Below are 23,096 nucleotides of genomic sequence, written 5' to 3'. Positions count from 1 at the left end.
TTTTATCAGATGGTTGTTAGTAAACATTGTTTAAATGAAAAGGGACAGTCTCCTTTAATGGTCTGAATGTTCAAAAGAGTAGCAAACATGGGACTTCCCTGGTGGTGCAGTGGTTAAGAACCTGCCTGGCAATGCAGGGGACACGGGCTTGAGCCCTGGTCCAGGAAGGTCCCACGTGCCGCAGAGCAACTAAGCCCGTGTGCCACAACTACTGAAGCCCGCGTGCCTAGAGACCATGCTCCGCAACAAGAGAAGCCACCACAATGAGAAGCCCGCATACCTCAATGAAGAGTAGCCCCCACTCCCCGCAACTAGAGAAAGCCTGCATGCAGCAATAAAGACCCAATGCAGCCAAAAATAAATAAGTAAATAAGTAGCAAACAAAAAAGCTTCTAGCATGAACTGAATTTTTGTGATTTTCTTCTTGGCACAGTGCTATACTATGAAACTTTTAGATGATTTTAAGAGCTATCTGGAATGGTCCTAATTCCCAATTCCCTTAGGAAGTTCCAAAATACTAAGTATTGTCTTTGGCTTCTTCTTGGGAGACTTTATTTCTTTCTTTGGTCTTTATTGATCTTAACCATCTCTGAAAACACAGTTTATACCAACAAATACTTTCAACACAAAGTAAAGAAGAATGAGTGATAAGAGTAAAAGCAATAACTATATCCTGATGAAAAATCTAGACTGAAGGAAATGCTCTGTTTTTCAAGTAAACAAGAACATATATACTTTATTTACTCTGACTATATTTTATTTCTTATATGACCTTGGGAAACATATTCTATTATGAAAACAAGAAGCGTTTATTATCATTTTTTAAACTAAAAGAAACTATATAAATAGTTGTATATTCCAAAATACTATTACATATAATTTGTAGTCATGTACAGATATTTAATAATGAATATCTATTTTAGATAGAAATCAATATTTAAATAAATATATTTGCAAAAAATGATCAAGTACAGGATTATGCGGTAGGAATACAAACATATTTGAAATAGTGCTGTTTTAAATATCTTACACTAAGCCTTTCCAATAACTGGAGCAAAATCTTAAGAGAACTAATATTCTCTTCAGAATCTGTCTTATGCAAGTAAGTTTCAACTGCACTGATAAACTGGACCTGGTAGTAATACCAGGTAGTAATACCCTAGATTTAGAGCATTTTAATGGCAGTTATAGCATTTATTGGTGTATTCTTATTCTCCAGTGAAATGATAGTAATTATACTATTTTCACACAAGTTATCTACATTTCTTCCTCCTAGCCACTTCATTAGTAATAAACTGATGTCATAGATCCAAATTATACTTAGCAATTATTCTACCTGTCCATTTGACTAGGTTTGAAATAACATATTTTGTCTTTACCAATATCTCTTTACCCTTGTCTTGCATGGCAATATAACTACCAGTTTATTTATGTGTGTTATTTTTTTCTTTTTGATTTGTTAATTGTGTTTGTATTGTGTAAATTACCTTGCATCTTCTATTCAAGATTTTCTCTGGTTCTTCCTCAACTAACAATTTTTAAGTTATAATTACTCAGGATTCTTCCTTGAGTATCCTCTACTTTTACATACTTTCTCTTCTTATCTTTATCCACTTTACACTGAGGATCAATAATAAATCGTGGACAAAGTCACTTGAAAGTTAACACATCTCTGAATTACTCAAACTTCTAAATCTCTAATCATAATCTTCCATCCTGTGATATTTTAATTGATAAAGAATTCCCATTCAAACTATTATATGTCATCAGTGGGACCTTCAGATCATTAACACCTTTTACTTTACCCCCCCCCCCACTTTGTAACTGAAAAATAGATCCACATAACAAGTTATATAATTGAACTTCTGACTTGAAGTTCCATGAATTTAGTATGTCCAATATGGATCCCTTTACCTGTTTCCTCCCAGACCAAAACATTTGCAACTTCTCAAATGTTTCTTTTCCCCTAAGGGACAATATTCAAGTTCAAGTCAGAATCCTAAAAGGTCATTCTAACTATCTCCAGGTCCAATACATATCAAATTCCTATAAATTCTGCATATTATATATTTTAAATTCTATCCACATCCATTTAGGTCTACTCCAAGTACCTTAATCCAAATAATGATATCAATATATCAATCTTCTACAGAGATGAAATGAGTTTTGAATATCTACATTGCATCCCCATCCCCTCACGGTTTTAATATAATCTTCACACAGCAGCTAAAGTCTTAAAATATAAAATAAAATATTTTTTTCCAGCTGAATTAGCTCCTTGTGGCTACCAATATAGTCCAGAAAGGCTTGTGTCATGTGGTTTCTACCAACCTCAACAATGATATATCATGCTCCTTACTTTCTTCTTTGAGCTACAATTACACAGCATTTCTACTTCCAAAGCTGCTTTTGTTCCTGCCCATTTTCACGTGCCATTTCCTTATTCCAGGAATTCTATCCCTCTCTTCTTCCAAACACATTAAATTTAATGACATATTTCAACTTAATGTTCCTTTCTCTGGAACTCTGAAGGCTAGAGAGTATCTAATAGCATGTATCTTTCTCACTAAAACTAACACAGCTACTAGATAGAAGCAACATTAGATTTGGATCCCATGGATTCAAAACCAGCTGGCTTGATGCACATTCAGCATACAATACTCAATTACCAAATGAATGACCATCTATATGCTGACTACCCCTAAATCTATATCCAACTCCAGGCATAATATTTCCATATAAATGCTCAATGGAAATTTCACACTACGTATTTGAATTTCACTCCTAATTGCCCAAACAAGAAATCCTTACTCCACATTCTTCCTCACATGCAACTTTACCATAAAATTCTAAGTTTTCTTCCTAAATGTATCCTAAGTGCATCCACTCCTCAACATGCCTATTATACTACTCTAATCTAAGACACCATCACTCATCACCTACCTACTGCAAAATCTTTCAAGTTGGGATGCCTGCATCCAGTGTTGCCAATATAGGTCATCCTTTATGCAGCAGAGTTTGTTTGTTAGGCAAATCTTATTTTTCACCTACCTGCTTAAAATTCTTTAATATTTTTTCATTTCCTTTGAAATAAATTCCAAAAAATTTAAAAGGCCTTATACAATTAAGTAGGCATTGCACACGATTAACAAGTAGAATCAGTTTGTCAATATTGTCTCCTGTTAACAACACAGGAGAAAAATAAAATTTATTCAGTTCAGTTTCTTTTTAATATAACAATATATAAGGAGGGTAGACAACTTTCTTAGAAAATACAAAATTAAGTTTGTTTCTGATTTAAGCTATAGAGTATTTCTAAGTGGTATCAAATCACTCCTCTTGTGCATAGATTTACCTTCCTTGTAGAACTATATCCCTAATTATGCTGTGCCACACTTAGTACTATGGACCAATTTTGGACACATAAACTTCTCACTGACATAATTTATCCCTGATGGGAAAATGCTAAAATATTCAAAGAAAATTTTAATAAAATCAGAGCAATCACAGAACCAGTATACATACAATAGGGTAATCAGATTTTTAACTGAAATTGGTTGCATTCTGATGCTGCTAGCCCTATATTGATATCTTGATGTGCCTACATGATATGGTGCCATTTAAGGTCCTATAGAACAAAATTCCACACTGGGAAACCTAAGCTCATCCTAGATATAAGAAAGCAAGTCTTTGACAAAGGCAAATATTTTCTTCCCCACCTTCCTAAAACCTTTTCTCTTAATTCTTATTTATTGTCAATACCTTCCTCTTCACTATATGACTGATAGATAGTGTAATATTCATACCTCTCAGGAGAAAGAGATAGAGAAAGAAAAACAAAATCAGAAGAGAGGCAGAGTGCATAGTGGTTAAGAGCACTGACCCTGAAGAGCTCTGTAACTTTATTACTTACACAATTTGTACATCAGTTTACTTATCTGTAAAACGAGGATGATGAAAGTAACTACCTTAAAGGGTTGTTATAAAAATGAAATGAGTTATTTGTAAAACTGTTTAGACCAGTCAGTGTCTGAGACTGAGGAAAATTATATAATTTTTAATTATTATTACCCAAGAAAATTTGTACACAAGGAACATACACATAGCACAGATGTCTTATTGTAGGGGAATTCTTCACATATTAAAAAAAAAAATGAGCCCTTTTCAAAACTATTCACCATTTTTGTTTTTTTTTACATTGGACATATCTAGTCCTGTCAGCCATTTATCATAGAAGAGCATTTTAAGTGTCTGAAACTGCCTGCCTATTAATCTATCAACATGTATTTGTGTATATTTCACACTTAAAATGTGGACTCTGAAACTGAAAAGAAAAACCTATAGGGAATGTATCCTGAATGGAGAATAGATTGATAGCCTCACCACTAATTCATTCATTTGTCCAGTTCTGTATTCATTCAGCAAGTCTGTACTGAGTACTCATTGCATGCCAATCACTAACCTAGGTGTTATGGATAAAGAATAAGTTAGAACTAGCTGCTTCCCTTAAACAGTCCATTATCTATAGAGAAACTCTTCAGACAATCCCTGCACTCTCAAGCATGCCAAGGAATAGCCTTTGTCCACTAAGGTGTCTCAAATTCAGAATTAAAGAAGAAAGTGCCTTATAAAACAGCAACCTCAAAGCTGGAAGGTTTTGAGTTTCAGTGAGGCAAAAGGAAATCTTGAGGTATTTCTGTATAAATTGTTATTAAACCTGGGCTTGGACTCTAAGATTCTAGATGATAATCACTTATGTGAGATTAAAGGTTTCCATGTAAACATGTTTTGCACTTGGGCTAGTCAGTTGCCTAGAACAATTTATTTTGTTTGAATGTTGCATTTCTTATACTGACCAGAGACAGGGATTATGCTTGGATCCCTATTGAAATGGCCACAGAAAAGAAGGGAACACATTATTTCAACATAATAGGAAAGTGTTAATCTATTATACTTATGGGGTCAAAATCAAGAGGACAGATTACATTTAAGAGTTAGAAATACATAAAAGAAATTGTTTAAAATGCTCTTCTCTCCTACTGTCATAATTACTTCACACTAATAAATTAGAAAATTATGAAAAGCTATGACATATATGACTGAAAATCAGCAAAATACCAGAGACAATTTTTTCTTCCAGTTTCACTGAGAAGTAATTGACATATAGCACCATAAAACTTTAAGGTGTAGAGCATAATGATTTGACTTCATTGAAAGTTTAGTGAATATCCATTATCATAAAGTTTAGTGAACATCCATCATATCATATAGAGAGTTCAGAGACCATTTAATTGACTATATATGCCCCATGTTTGACTGTTTAATTGTTAGGGAAGCAATACTTGGATGAATATTAATTTAAACATAATTAATATATTATTATATAATTATTTTTAAAAATTTATTTGTTCTGGTTTTCACAGTAGCAAAATTTTTTTTTTGGTATAATAATGATTTTCACAAAATTTGTGTCCTATTGATAGTAATAATATTCTAAGAATCAAAAATAATTGTACTCAAAAGTAAATTTGTATATATTTTCCAAAATTAAAAATAAAGTAAATGTAAAATTCAAACATTCTTTTTTTAAAAAATATTTCTTTTAAAACAAATATTCACTAAAATTAAAAGAAAATCAACACTTTAAATTCAAAAGGATATTAAACATTAAGTTAGTAATTTAAATTTTTGAAAAATGAAATAAATCATTACATTTATATGAAATAAAAACTGTTCAAAATGTTAATGGTTAATTTTCATCTTGTTACTGATGTAAAGAACTGATATCATGCTATAAGCATATTTCATCTAGGCCTACATATATATACATTTACAATAAGAGAGATTGTTTAATGTTTCAATATGTTCCTCAATCACCATGTGCAACTGTTGTGAATAGTGTGTAATTCTGGAATATCTCTGGAACCACGAATTGAAACAAAAGTGAAGAAAGAATAAAAGGTTGCTCGGCGCTACTGGGAAATGACACTTGGTTATACAGGCATCTATTGCGTTCATGCTGAGAGGAAGGATTTGACAAGTTAATTAATTTGTCTTTTCTCTTACCTAAATGCTTCTTCTGTTCAAATCATCTCCACACTCTGTCACAGAGCATTTTGTAGTGTAGGCAGCAGTACAATCCACAAATGTTCTCAATATTCAGACATCCATTATTTCAAGAACATATGCAAGTGATGCAGTGAAGAATTATTCCAGATCCAGAAAGACATTGCTCACAGAACAGACATTTAGGGTTGTGATCACCCTGTGCCAACCCTAAGCATTGGATCCAAAGTGACAGAGGTACCCAAGTGTACTTTATTAATTTTCTATGTGTTTATGAACTGTGGGTCTTCTAATGTACTGACCAAGATCAGAGGCCTCTTCTGCCTCAGTTTAAGGGAGATACAGGTTGAAGTATATATGTGTACCTTAAAAGCACATAACTAAATATACATGTGTTTTAGATGGAGAAAAGAGTCATAATTTTTTCTTGGAAGTGGTGCAACTTAAAAGATGAGTTTTAGAAGGTGAGTAGTTAAGTATCTATAGAATTACACAAGAAATTAGGCATGTGGGCATAGGTGAAACTCTGACCACACAACTAAACAGGACCTTACATAACATACTAATAAACTTGGACTTTAATCTTTAGGGTTAATGGAAGTTGTTTTATTATTTTTAGTGTCAAAAGAGCAGTTATTTTTAGAAGGATAATTACCAGCATAGAGGATTGAAGCTAAGAAAAAATGGACTCGTAAGAAAAGCTAAGGGGCCATTGGAGAAATGTAGATGTGAACTAAAGCAATGTCAGGGGTGTTGGAGAAGAAGACAGTACTTGAAGCAATACATATATGCCATAGCTTTTGACTATCACTACAGCTGAGGATCTCATTAGATCTTTTCAGAGCTATATCACACTGTTTACTTAGATATTGATATTACAGTAAACTAAACTTTAAATGTATTATAAATGTAAGAGATTTATAGATGCTTTATTTGAGTTGTAATATATATATAACTGTATAGTTACCAAAGTAATTTGCTGAGAGAATGTTATTCCTTAAAATATAGGTACTCAGAGTCAAATATTTAAAGATAGAAGGAAAAATAAAACTTTAGTTCACCTTATGCATTTTAAAGACAAGCACACAGAATTGTCAGAGAAGTGAATAGATTCACCCAAGATTCTTCAGATAATTAATGTCAGAGTGGTGGCTAAATTCTGGTTCCCAGAGCTCTATTCAATTTACAGTTATATTTTTCTCTAAATAGCACCAAAGTCTGATAGAACTATTTTTGCAGGCATAAAGTATTTAATATGCTACATGTATTACATATGTAAAATATATACCATATTTACTCATTTTCTAATATGTTAACATGCCGTATATAATTTATTGTAGAGTACATTAATCTTGGTTGAATATTACAAGGAGAAATAACATGAGCTAAAAGAATCCATGATAAACCGAAACAGCCAAAACGAGCCCTATAAGCAGTTCGCATTAGGAAACAACGGCAGTGAATGAAAACCAGAACAAAAAAAAATCTGAAGAACTAGAAATATCCTAATACCCAGAGAAGGTGCTGTTATAAGGTTAGCAGAGATATGATTCTTAAAAAAGTGTGCTTTTGAAGACAAATGTTACATTATAAAAAGGAATATGTACATTTATCAAGAAAATACAAAGTCATAATATTAAAAGTGACAGTTTTCTTTCAGAATTTTCCAGGTCAAAAATAATGTAAAAAAAAATAGCCTCAAATCCTGCCATTTTTAACACTGTAGTTAAAATAAAGATAAGAAGTTTATCAGCACCATGCAAATTTATATAACAGTCATAGAATGTAGATATTTTTCAAAATAGATGTTATACCTACAGTCATTTAACTCGAGCAAAGCATTAATGAGCGAATCTTTACAGATGAGCAAGGAAGGTACAATCTTGGTTTCTGTGATTTTAATAATGAGGATAATGATAACTGTTATTAAAGCTATTCTACAGTGTCCAGGGTTTTATCACTCAGTTTAAATTTTATACAGGAGAAATAAGTTAAAATGAATATGTCTATATGATCAAAAAGTGAACCGCTAAAAAAAAATCACTCAAAATCAGAGATGTGTTTGAAAACTTTATATTATCAACTATATTTAAAACACACTTCCTGGCATTTTTATAAATAGCATCATAACTACTCTACCAGTATGCTCTACAAGTACATAATGTTTTAAGAATTACAAGAGTTAATGATAAGAGACAATCCCTGCCTTGCCTTAAAAACTAGGACATACTAACTGTACTTTATCACCTTAGAGAGAGATCTTTGTTCTCCAGATTTTAATATAAAGGCAGAATAGGGACTCAGAAGGGGATTGCTAAAAATTAGTTCTTCAATAGATATATATTGCTAACATATTATTGATCTTTTGAGTTTATATATGAAAAACTTGTGTTTGTTTATGGTACAAATTCTAATAATTGCAATCATCTTGAAAAAGACACAAATGCCCACTGAGTAAGCAGGTCTTTTTTCCTTATGTATGGAATACACTGTGGAAGCGTCTATAGCATTACACCATCAGAGCAGGAGGACCTTAGATACCAAATGGACCAACCTTCTCATTTTTCTCAGGCATCTGTGGGCTTGAGAGAGGGCTAGTGTCATGCTGGAGGTAACAATACTGACAATTAGTGGCTGAGCTAGAATGGGGGCCTTGTATTCCCAGTGTCATATCAACGGTCTCTTTGCAAATGTTTCTTAACAAATTTTCCTGCCTCCAATCATGCCCACAACAGATCCATTCTCCACACTGCTGCCAGAATGCTCTTTCATAAATACAAATCTGACCAACTTATTCCCCTGTTTAAAAGCATTTAATCGGTCCCATCACTCACAGAACAAAGTTCAAATTTCTTAGTATCTACTACAAGATTCTGACAACTGCTTGATTTTCTGGCTTCTTTTCTCACCAGTTCTTAAAATCTAAAGCCTGAGTCATCTGCATGTACTTCTGCGAAATACATCATGCTTTCTCAAATCCTGCATCCAGAAATTCTTTGAATTTTGAAGGGCTATTTCCTTATTATTTCCTTTTATTATCATACAGCAAGCTACAAAAGCAGGTTTTTATTTTTTAGTTTGTAAAAGAGAAGATATTTGCCTAACCTAGATGTGCACCTGGTCATTGACTGATTTAAAATGACAGCCTTAATCATTTACTCCTTAAGGTTTTCACCTAGATCACCATGATCATGAACAAAAATAAATACATGACATAATGAATTACTATCCTGGAAGATAAATATGACAAAATCAGCATAAACAATTTAATGTAATTTTTAAAGAAGAAATGTTAATATTGGGAAATATCAATATACACATTTTTATCTGATTTTTTTCTTTTTAGACAATGAAAATGCTTAGTATTAGTTTATCTTTGTTTTATAGAATAAGAATAAAATATTAAGATAAAGAACTTCAAGTTTCTCTTAAGTAACTATGCACAAATTTAGATTCCACATAAAACTTGATCCCTAAATGAAATCAGTGTATATCTTTTTATTTTTTTTTAATTGGGAATTTAAAACATAAGGATAAATTATCACAAGAAAACACTTAATTTGAATGTATTATGATCAGAGTTAGAGTAAGACCACTGGGTATTTTAAACAGGAATTTTTAGAAAACCAAGTCAACAATATTAATGTGAGAAGGTTTATATTAATTTAAGTTATAAAAAGAAAAGTTGACAAAATATGTATTAAATATATTAACAATTATATAAGCCTGATAATCATCTAATGTGTTTGTGTGGAAATTTCTTTGTAAACAGTTGTATTTCTCTAAGAATTTGGTCTCAAAGTTTAGTAATGAAATTATTAAAAAGTGAAGTGAAAAGCACTGATTGTTCTAATACTTTATAAAGTAAAAAAAGGTAGATAATTGATTTTGTTAAGTAACATACTAAATGATATATTTGAAATTAAAGCTATGTTACGTATTTTAAATGAATCTGTAAAGAATCAAATAGATTATTTTGTTGACAAAAATAAATGTTTAAAATAAGTTTAGACTTATAAATAAACGAAGTATTATAATTTATAATATGTGAGAAGACAGTTTGAATGGTATTTATTATAAATATAAGCTAGCTGCATAGAACATTAAAAATGGTGAATCTACAGAAGACTCACAAAAAAGAATGTTTGTTTTAGTGCACAGTATTAATTTATTTATATTTTATTTACTGATATACTTGTTACAGTAATTAGTTGGGTAGATTCAGATAGATAAAGAATATATTTATTAAATTCCTAAATAATCATGATGAGGTAAACATCTAAGCAAAGATCATATAAACCATTTAGCATTGTGGTTAAATCAGTGGGAAATTGTCAATAAAATTATTTGTTGGGTCCCATGATGGAGATTTAACTAATATATAAAAAAGAATGCGATGAAAAATGCTCAACATCATTAATTATTAGAGAAATACAAATCAAAACTACAATGAGGTACCACCTCACACTGGTCAGAATGGCCATCATCAGAAACATCTACAAACAATAAATGCTGGAGAGGATGTGGAGAAAAGGGAACCCTCCTACACAGTTGGTGGGGATGTAACTTGGCACAGCCACTATGGAGGTCCTTTAAAAAACTAAAAATAGAGCTACCATATGATCCAGCAATCCCACTCCTGGGCATATATTCGGAGAAAACCATAATTTGAAAAGATACATGCACCCCAATGTTCATTGCAGCACTATCTACAGTAGTCAGGACATGGAAGCAACCTAAATGTCCATCAACAGAGGAATGGATAAAGAAGATGTGGTACATACATACAATGGAATATTACTCAGCCATAAAAAAGAACAAAATAATGCCATTTTCAGCAACATGGATGGACCTAGAGATTGTCATACTGAGTGAAGTAAGTCAGACAGAGATAGGCAAATATCATATGATATTGCTTTTATGTGGAATCTAAGAAAAGAGTAAAAATAAACTTATCTACAAAACAGAAATAGAGTTACAGATGTAGAAAACAAACTTATGGTTACCAGGGGATAAGAGGGTGGGGAAGGATAAATTGGAAGATTGGGATTGACATAGACACACTACTATATATAGGATAGATAACTAATAAGGACCTACTGTAAAGCACAGGGAACTATACTCAATACTCCATAATGGCCTATATGGGAAAATAATCTAAAAAAGAGTGAATATAGGTATATGGATAACAGATTGACTTTGCTGTATACCTGAAACTAACACAACATTGTAAATCTACTCTACTCCAATAAAAATTTTTTTTTAAAGAATGAGAAATTTAAAAAAAATACATGAAAAATGACTTTTGTGAACTCAATGTTTTAATAATTTAAGTGAAAATTAAAATTTGATCTTTAACACTCAATCATTATATATGTCAATATTTTTGCCAAGAATTTAAAAATATTTAAAATGGTGTCTTAAGTTTATGTTAGGGTTACTACTTTTAACACATAAGGAAAAGTGTTGAATAAAAAGAATATTTCTCAGGAAAGCATCTGCCTTTAAATTATGACAGATTCACAAATATGGTATTTTATTATTTTACTTGGTATATAAGCAAACAAAAATTGATCTCATATGTTAAATATATAAAAGGCATTTATAGTAAGTAGTGAAGATTGATTTCATCATGTTTGCTTTATTGTATGAAAATATATTATTCAAAAATTCAAACTTTCAATACTATATTTTATGTCATTTGGGTTCATTATGCATTGCATACTGTAGTTTTATTTATATCACAGAGGAAGGCAATGAAATGTAGTTGAAAAAAACACTGAATCAGTAATCAAAACCTGAGATTCTAGACCTGGTACTCGTGACTTTAGAAAAGACTTTGTTTCTTAGTTTCTGTCATTATTACTTTATTTATTTATTTTTTATTTATTTTTTTTATTTATTTATTTATTTATTTTTTTTTTTTTGCGGTACGCGGGCCTCTCACTGTTGTGGCCTCTCCCGTTGCGGAGCACAGGCTCCAGACGCACAGGCTCAGCAGCCATGGCTCACGGGCCCAGCCGCTCCGCAGCATGTGGGACCCTCCCGGACCGGGGCATGAACCCGCGTCCCCTGCATCGGCAGGCGGACTCCCAACCACTGCGCCACCAGGGAAGCCCTATTTTTTATTATTATTATTTTTTGCAGTACACTGGCCTCTCACTGTTGTGGCCTCTCCAGTTGCGGAACACAGGCTCCGGACATGCAGGCTCAGTGGCCATGGATCACGGGCCCAGCCGCTCTGCGGCATGTGGGATCCTCCCAGACAGGGGCACGAACACGTGTACCCTGCATCGGCAGGCAGACTCTCAACCACTGCGCCACCAGGGAAGCCCATTATTACTTTATTTTAATAAAGCATGGCAAATTACTACTAAATTACTACTACTACTACTACTTTAGCAATTTCCATTATTGCTTTAGTCTACAATTACGCTTTCCCAAAAGGATTTTTTCTACAATTCTTTCTGATAAGGCAGTTATCAGAAGGCAGTTATATAAACTGTTGATTTAGTGATGTTTAATTGTTAACAAAATGATTATTGAAGATTCGTGCCTTCAAGTGTTTTTAGCAATCACTTACAATGGCATATTAATATAACTTCAAAGAGAAATATAATTGATATAAAGGTTATCAACTGAAAAGCCATTCAATTTGCAAATATCAATTTGTGATCATTAACATTTTCAGCATATAGAGCAAAATATTATTTTAAAATTCTCATAATTTCTTTAATAAGAAGACAAGCTTTTTTAAAAAAATAGTTTAATAAAATTCAAATATTTTAATATATTTCTATGATGTCACAATTTTTTGCTTTAATAAATTTATTTTTTTTCCAGTTGTACACTTTATTTATTTATTATTGGAGTATAGTTGCTTTACACTGCTGTGTCAGTTTCCGCTGTATAGCAAAGTGAATCAGCCATACGTATACATATATCCCCTCTTTTGGGGATTTCCTTCCTATTTAGGTCACCATAGAGCACCGAGTATAGGTCCCTATGCTACATAGTAGGTTCTCATTAGTTATCCATTTCATACATAGTCATGTATATATGTCAGTCCCAGTCTCCCAATTCATCCCACCATGCCCCTTTACCACTTGGAGTCTATACATTTGTTCCCTAAGTCTGTGTCTCTACTTCTGATTTGCAAATAAGATCATCTACACCATTTTTCTAGATTCCACACATATGCATTAATATACGATATTTGTTTTTCTCTTTCTGACATACTTCACTCTGTATGACAGTCTCTAGGTGCATCCACGTCTCTGCAAATGACAAAATTTTGTTCCTTTTTTGGCTGAGTAATATTCCATTGTATATATGTACCACATCTTCTTTATCCATTCCTCTGTCAATGGACTATAATGTCACAATTTTTATGTCACTGAAGTGAAATAAAATGCATGTACATTTGAAGAAAATAAACAACTTGGAAATTTATAAATATATTATCTAAACCATTTCTTTATTTTAGTATCTTAATATAGTAAAAAACAAAAAAAGTGTGACTTGTAAGGTAATTCAGGCAAGTTTTTACTTACCAGCTCTTGCACTGACTGACTGTATTTACTACAGCATGTTACTATGATTCTCAGTGCCTCTGTGTGCTTGTTTATGAAAAATGAAACAATAAAACTCACCTCTGATTTTTTGTTTGTTTGTTTATTAGAAATTGCAAGGGACGAATTATTTGGTCCGTTCCATTCTCAACTCTGCTGTTTTAGTGAAAACCCCAAGCATGTGTGGCCTGCACTATTGTACTCTATGGCGCTTAGTATCTCCAATTCTAATCTTCTTTCTTTTCTTCTAATGAATTTTGTAAACTAGTATCAAATTATTATCTCACAGAATCAGGTTGGACTAGATCATATTTTGATGAAATATTAATGCCTCTCCACCTTCAGAAAAAAATAAGAATATTTTATCCTGAGAGTTAAGGTCCTCCATAATCTAAATTTACTTCACTGTTAGTTACCTTAGCTCACCATGAGATACAATAAAATTGAACTTTTTATTGTACCACAACTCTTCTTCAGTTTGTGTTCACATCTTTTCTCTAATTCAAATAACTCCTGTCAACTTTTTATGGCATATTCACTAAGACTTGTCTCAAAAATGTCCTGATATAAAGTCTTTCTGTTTCAAATCACAAGTGAGTAACCCATTCTAAAAATCTAGAATATTTTCTGCACACAATCACAAAACAGCATTATCTCCAATTATAATTATTTACTAAGAGACCTTAATGCTTGTACTAAATTAGAAGGCAACCTGCTGTATAGCACAGGGAACTCTACTTCACTTCATTGTACAGTAGAAACTAGTACGACATTGTAAAACAATGATACCCCAATTAAAAAAATAAATAAATAAAAATAAATTAGAAGACAAGAAAATGTTTAATTTCATATTTTCTTATTTTTCATGACCCAATACCATTATAGTATACTGGTCTTAATCTTGCATAGCATTCATTAATACAAAGAAAAACCAGGGGATAGAAAATGCATAATACATATATAACCAAAAAATAAAAAACAGCTTTGCCATGGTAGGAACTTTTTATAGATGAGTTAATTTAGTTACACTAGTGATATACAAATATGAGTTATGTCAGAATATTTATAAGCCCCTTTGACCAAATATTTATAGAATGTAATTTTAAACATCAAATAATTTCTATTATTAATAACCTTCCTGGTAGAAATCTCAAATACTTAGTTTTACCTTCATTTTCATTTCCTGAAAGAAAGAAGTTCACAATAAAATTGTCAAAAAGCCTTAACCAAGAGTGTAAAATTTGCATGAACAAGATCTTTGACTCTTCACTCTGAAAAGAGTAGCATCAAGTACATTTTCCAAAATCATTGTTGATTTGCTATTCATTCAAATTCTTAGATCTTGTGTACAGAGAGAATTGTATATGATGTAACATGTCCTGAAGAATTGTCTCCTCCACAGCACCCCCACCCCAAGTTTCTGTGTGTTAGTTTCTTGACTCTGAGCTTTGGAAATGCTGGTTCTAACATTCGAAAAATGATTATAATGCCTAACCAAGAATAAGTCAAATTAAATTAAACCCTTAAGAATTTTAACCTCAATTGATAAAGCCCCATTTTTTCTTTCCATAAAGGTTTGTTTTTTATTCCCTCATTCTCTTCTGTCCAAAAGTAATTTATCAGCTATAAATATAGAGAAGATTTACATATCAAGATGGTGAACTGAGTTCATGGTGAAACCTATATCTTCTATCATAAATACTTAAAAAGGATAGAAAAAATGTATGTAGATAACATTAGAAAACCAGGACTGGAAGACTCTGTGTAAAAGAAATAAAGTAACAGTAAAAGAGAACCCATGATAATGAGTAAAACTGAATCTCTAAGGAATGAGGTAGAATTGAAATGGAACTAAAAAGGTAGGTCTGTAGGTGAGGGGTTGGGATCTTACCACTAAGCAGAACCAAGTTCCAAAGCAATGTCAACTACATGAATAAATATTCAGAAATGTCTAGCCACAAATGAATGAAGGCTGAAACGGCTTTATTATTCAACCTAAGTTTACAGTCAGAGATGTTTAATTAATGGGGCTAAGGGTTTGAGAAATACCACTCAACTATGACTGGGCTTGGTGTTCTTTTGCAAAAGATATGTGCCAGAAAATACAGCAACTATGGTCCAATATGGTAGTGAGTCTTTTTTTTTTTTTTTTTAATTTATGGGAAGCCATCTCTATTAGCCTATTAGCCTTTTCATTTTTATTTCTTTTTCTCTGACTCCTTTATACATATATCAAAAAAAGGAACCATTGCATGTTGAAAGGTACTTCAGAGTACAAAAGTCACAATATAAGAAAGAAAAAAATTCACATTGTGTATGTGAATACATCTTACTCTTTATAAAATAACTAGAACAAAAGACACAGGGATAGATATTTAGATATAAGTAGAAAGAGAGAGGGAGAGAGGATGTTCATTATAATCCAAAATTTGAAGGCAAGATATTATCAATACGGTAAGATTTGAAGAGGAGGGAAACCAAGGAATGCAAAAGTGAACTTACGTTCTTCTCTTATTATGGGAAATAGCAGGATTCTGGGCATGCTACCTTAAAATATGGCATCTTTGCATATTAAATATCAGTATTTTAAGGTGAAAGAGTATGTATAAAATATATAAAAGGAAAAGAATATTAGTATAAATACAGAAAACAATAATATATCCATAAGGTAAGAATCTTCTGCATGCATCTATTGATTACTGATAGGTTAATAGATTAAATATTAGCAACAATGTAGTTGAAATAAACAACACAAATAACAAGTTTGCCCTTTAGATATAAAGGGAATTCTCATCCATAATTTAGATAGTATACATTTTTCTTAAGTGCATAGAAATAATATAAAACATTCATAAATTATGCCAAAAAGAAACTTCAGAAAATTTCTAAATAGGTACTATATATATCATATCTGAGAATAATAAAATAAAGAGAAATTAAAAACAAAAACTAGTTAAAAACCCCTACTTCCTTGAAATAAAGGTACACATATGCTCAAAGACTCATACTGATACATATTTCATGGTTTAAGGAGAAAACATAGTGAAAATTTTAAATGACAATCTGAATGATTATGAAAGATAAAAAGGAAAATCTTAGGAAAATAATAGAAGTTATAAAAAGAACTAATGAATATAAAGAACTGAACTTTAATATATTTTATATAAGACATTTTATATTTCACATAAAATAATATTTTGATTTTATTTACTTCCATCTGGTGCAAACATATTTGAAAGAGTTACATCTTTTTGGCAAATTGAAACTTTTAACATTTTACTAATGGATATGATGCAACCTAAAAAATGTAGTAAACCTCATTGGATGGACTCAATATTAGAATGGAAATGACAGAATATTAAACCTTTGAACTTGAGGATAGATCAATAGAATTTACCCAAACTGAAAAACTAAGAGATAATAAACAAACAGAACAAATCTCAGGAACTGGGACAATAATAAAAAAGCTAACACTTGAATCATTATAATCATTATAACATTTGAAACATTATAATCATTGAAAAGAGAGTAGAGCTGAAAGAGTATGCAAAGAAAAGAACAGCTAAATATTCAAGTTTACTGAATGATCTAAACCTACAGGTTTAGGAAGCCTAGCAAATTCCAAATGTGATAGAACCAAAGAATTCTACTCCAAGACACATTGTAATTAAACTTCTGATAACTAAAATAAATAAAGAATTTAAAAGCAGTTACAGAGTAATTAAATATTACTTACAGGGAAAGACCAATTTGAAAGACAGTGAATTTCTCATCTGAAACCATAGAGACCAAAAATCAGCATGGCATTTTTCAGGAGCTGAAAGAAAAGAATTGCCAACCATGAATTCTGTATATATACTCATCTATATACATACCCTTCATGAATTAAAGCCAAATATAGACATTCTCAGATGAAAGAAAACTAAGGAAATTTGGTGTTAGCAAACTTACTCTTAATGAATAGCTAAAGGAAGTTCTCTAAAAAGAAAGAAAATGATAACAGAAGAAGATTGGTAACTCAGACAGGAAAAGAGATCACCAGAATAGCACCAGAATAAGTAAAAATAGGGGAAATGTGATAAACTATCTCACTTCTCATGAGTATTGCAAATTATATTTGATGGTTGAAAAAAATATTATAGTACCATCTGAAGTGATGCTCAATGTATTTAAGAAAATATTTAAGACAATTATATTTTTAAAGTGCAAAATGGTGTAGGATGATAAAAATTTTAATCATATGCCAGCATATTTATTTAAAAATACATTTTTTCCACTAAATTGAACTACTGCTTTCCATATATTAGCTTCCATACATGAGGATCTAATCAGGCTTCTCTATTCTGTGACTCTGAGCTACACTAAAATTATATTTATGGGATTTGAGTGTGCACTGATATGTGGCATCTTTCATTATTGCTGTTTTTGTAGTTATCTTCTTTAGTATTTGCCCACTGTTTGAAGTTTAAATTTTATGTTGTCCAAATTAAAAAAAAAAATTTCCAGGTTATAATAGAATTTGCATTAAATGCTCATGTTAATATAGGCAGAATAAGTATTATATTAACTCTTTTCATCTAGAACATTTTATACATTTCAATTTACTCATCTCTTCCTTCAAGTGACTTGAAGTGGGTGTATCCCGGTTATAGACTGCAGAACCAGATTTTGATAATACAATATTTTGTCAAATTAGAAGATTATATGAATTGTGCTGCCATTTACTGAGCTGGGTAATGTAGAAGAAATGAAAAATTTGTTCCATCTTGAGAGATAATACTTGTCTGACATAACAGAAATGGCAGATGACACAAGTGGAATTGATGGCTCATTTTCCAAGTGTTTTAAATAATAGAATATCATTTTGGCAAGTTAAATGATTTAACATGAATTAATATAGTCTTTGCATATAAATTAAAGATGTAATTAAATGGGATGGAGGACATTTTGTTTGACAGTCATTTGTATACAATATGAGGATTTTAATTGACCCCTAGCACCTTACAAGATAGTGGATTTGCTGTGCTGAAGTATGCTGACGGTATAATCAGAGCATATTAGTAGAGGGTATCCCAGTCAAGACAAGGAATAAGCTTATGAAGGGTTGATAATATTTGGAAAATACTTCCAGTTATTAATCATATAAGAGTATTTTCAGAAGGGGGTGAAAAGGGATATGAAAGTCTTAGGAAACAGGGTGTAGGGTGTTCAGAAAATAGTGATGGTAAATAGGAGAAGGGAAACTAGATCGCAGAAGTAGAACTTATGAAGGACATGAAAGCTGATTTTAAATATTTGAAAATCTATTACAAGAAAATAAACATTCACTTTTCCTATAGACTTAGATTTTAAAGGGGACAGTTAAGTTGAATTTAAAAAAAGAATTTGCCACTGTTTCCAGTCTTGGTGTAGGACAGAATTTGTTTTAAAATGCTAGTATCAAATAAAATTTAAAATAATTCTTCATCACATTACTTGAAAAACATTAAAAGTGATTAAATTCATAATTCTGAGTAACAGTTTAAATTCTCTTTCCTGTAATTTCTGTTGTTTATAGCTACCAAGTGCCCTGGAGATTCCCACTCTTACTCTGCCAACAACTTGCTAGACAGTGCTAGCTGTTTTTCTCACTTGTTTCAGCTCTTCATTAAATAGACGGATTTATTTACTTTTCTCTTAGTTATTCTCCAAGAAACAGGACAGCCCAAGAGCTGATCAAGCAAACAAGAACCTTTCTCCATGTTTGGGTTGGGAGTAGTTTTAAGGCAGGGATATGTTTGATAATACTCATATAGTATTGTCTATGGTACATGAGAGATACAACTCTCTATGAAAGTGTGAAGGAGGAAAAAAATATTTTTCTCTACTCATTTGGGTTCTCTAGCTGGAGTCTCGTAAATTAGACTCACAAAAGACACATTAACAAGAGAAAAAATAAACACGTTTATTAACATGTGCAACATGCATACACATGGGAGCACTCAGAGATGAGTAACTATTCAAAGGGGTGGTTAGAATTTGGGCTTATATAGCCTCTTAACAGAACAATACATTTGTTTGTTTGTTTGTTTGTTTGTTTTTTCTGTACGCGGGCCTCTCACTGCTGTGGCCTCTCCCGTTGCGGAGCACAGGCTCCGGACGCGCAGGCTCAGTGGCCATGGCTCACGGGCCCAGCCGCTCCGTGGCATGTGGGATCTTCCCGGACCGGGGCACGAACCTGTGTCCCCTGCATCGGCAAGCGGACTCTCAACCACTGCGCCACCAGGGAAGCCCAGAACAATACATTTTTAAAGAAACAAAAAGTGAAAGAAAGAGGACTTTGAGCATCTAGTTGTCAGCAAATTTTTAGAAGGTAAATATAAAGCAAATATATGGGGGATACTTAATAAGCAAATACTAATGGTAGATAAAGGTTAATTGTAACAAGCTTTGTTATGTAGATTCCTCTGGTGTGGTCCTTGAGCTGATAAGAGTCCAGAGTTGTCCCCAGTGATTAACTTCTGTCCTTCCAGCTTGAGGAGGGGAGGATAGACACTATTTCATATTTATATCCTACTTTTAGGCAATTGGTAAAGGCAGAGCGTTTTTCCTGTATCTGTTTCTTCTCAATTGCTTTTAGCTCAAAATAATCCTTATGCCACAGTAACATATTATATGGGGGTGGAATATTCTACTACCCTTTAAAACTTTTAGGCTCTTTAAGACATATTGTACCCTCTATCATATTAACCTTTAGGAAAATTCTAAAACATTTATTAGCAGTACTGTAGAAAAGATTATTTCTGAGCACAATAAATGATAAATTTTCTTCAAACTTTTTCACATACCAAAATAGCATAACTGTAACTTATGTATATTTACCTTAAAGATTGGGGAGCATTATTTCCTATTACTTGAAAGGAGAGCTAGTACAATAAAGGCATTATGATTTATTTACTTTTTAAAAGAAAGTTAATAAAATCCATCCATAATTCTCCTTTTCTTGCTGTTTCTTATTAAAGCCTAGGACTGGATTTTGTATTTTTTTTTATTCCAAAGCATCCTGGGTTTCTTCTAACATTATATATTTCAAGATAAATACAAGATATAAAGTATGGTGGTATTTATTTGATAACTATCATAAGCATAACAAAGATTTTTTTCTTTACTTTTTAAATAAACAAACCATTTTTTTAAAATTTAATGACCTTTGTAAGGCTGTATTTTGATCCTAAATTTTTCTAGTATAATGGCTTTAACTTTGTGGTATACATGTATTGTGTGGAATCAAGGCATTCATTCTATAATTAAAACATTGATTTGTAGCAACTAAAATGGAGCAGTTCATTGCCAATCTAATTATTTCTTACATCTTTCAACTAACCCTGATAGTGGTAACCTCAATTACATGATGCTGTATACATACATTGTTAACAATGATTGATATATACAAGTCCCATTTTGGCTTTTTTTTTTTTTTTTTTTTTTTTGCTTTTCGCGGGCCTCTCACTGTTGTGGCCTCTCCCACTGCGGAGCACAGGCTCCGGACGCGCAGGCTCAGCGGCCATGGCTCACGGGCCCAGCTGCTCTGCAGCATGTGGGATCTTCCTGCACCGGAGCACGAACCCGTGCCCCCTGCATCGGCAGGCGGACTCCCAACCACTGCGCCACCAGGGAAGCTCCATTTTGGCATTTTTTAATTTAAACATCAGGGACTACATTATATAAATGAAGTATGGAAGATATTGCCAGCTATTAAAACTAACACAATATATTTGATCCATGTGAAACAGTCAATCAAGAGAATTTCAAATTTTAAAATATTTTACCTTAATTGCAGAGATTTTTAAACTAAAAAAGTAGTTATTAATATCTGTATTTCATTTTATTTTATTTCAGCCAATGAAGTCAGAAACTTAGAAACGTTTTACATCTTTTAAAATGTCACACTCGAAATCACTTTAAATTAGGCATTTTGTTAATTTCACACACTAGATTACTTGAAAATTTTCTAGTGAAACTTGAAATTTTATTAATTTTTAAAATTTATACTTTATCTTATCCTCTAAAGTAATTTAGATAACAAGGTCAATTCTTACCACAGAGTTTTGCAATACAAAATATATAATACCATATGAATTTTTGAAATTATGCTACAAGTTCTATCTTTAGGTCTATCTTTTTAGTTTAACTTACACTTTTACAAAATGTTCTGGGGAAAGGCAAAAATCAAATAAAAGCTGACATGAGGAAAATATCTCAATGTGTCATAAAAATAAAGCATATTTAGCACTAGTGGGAGAAGATATACCTATTTATAGATCCCCTACAATCATTTAACAAGGAAAATAGATAATCAGCATTGGCCTATGAAGTTTTCCAAAGAGAAAGTGGTTTTCTTTAGTAATTAAGCTTTTTCTGTCAAATTATGATATCAGTGTTACTCAATCTGCTTTAAAAATGCATATCCCATTCCTCCTACACTTCTCTAATTTTAAGCAGGTGATTTTCCAACCTTATAGAATAGCAGATCATTTGAGGCATAGCTAATATGCATACATACACATTTCATAAGAATTTAACATGTAAATAAAAGTGATTTCCTCAGAGAGGATTTGCAGTTTTAGAGAATAAGTCCAGCTGGTAGTTGGGGAGGAGGAGAGGAAATTTGTCTAATAAAAACAAACTAAATTCTGAAATATGCAGCATTGCCCTCTCTTATTCAATTCTCCATAAGTGCTCTAATATAGCCACAGGCAGGATTCAGTGTCTGACTCAGGGGTCAAAAGGAAATGCAATGGCTGTCTTTCTAAATCTGTTGTTCAAATTAGTCTGCCTCATGGGGAAGCCAAGTGCCTTCTACATGGCATTATCCTGAATTCTAAATTTTGGTACTTTAGGCATGAATTCAATATAACCAGAGAGGAAACATTTGAAAGATATTTGAGATAATATTTTATATCTTATGGAAGAAATTAATTTGTAGATTTTTTTTTAAAAAAATGTATAACCATCCCCACCATTTTTAATGATTTTGTCATTAAAGATCTTAAAGTGTTTATAAACCAGAGAGAAAAATACTATGTGTGAAACTTATCAGGATTTCATAGACCTGTGGCATCAAATTAATTTATCTTTTGCTTTAAATTGCTCATCAGGCAGAGCATTTCAAAATGCAATAGTAAGAAAAAGAATGCATGTGTACCTACATATATATTCATCTCAGGGGTTTGTGTGTGTGTGTGTGTGTGAGTTTGTGTGTGAATGTATTTTCTGGCTGGTCCTACTGAGGTTCATAATTCATGAATTTTGTTACAGCATTCCTAATGAATGCAAAGGGCCAGGCACTTATTCAGGATAGTTTAGTTAAATGCATATGTGTGAGCTGGGTTAGTCCAAAAGCAATTCAGTAAGTTACAACAACGAGCTAAACTTGAAATCATGTTGTGGCCTAGCTCAGGGACAAAAGCAGAAAACTGC

The sequence above is a fragment of the Lagenorhynchus albirostris genome, chromosome 5, assembly GCF_949774975.1.
Source record: "Lagenorhynchus albirostris chromosome 5, mLagAlb1.1, whole genome shotgun sequence".
NCBI lineage: Eukaryota > Metazoa > Chordata > Mammalia > Artiodactyla > Delphinidae > Lagenorhynchus > Lagenorhynchus albirostris.
Note: the sequence above shows the minus strand (reverse complement) of the source record.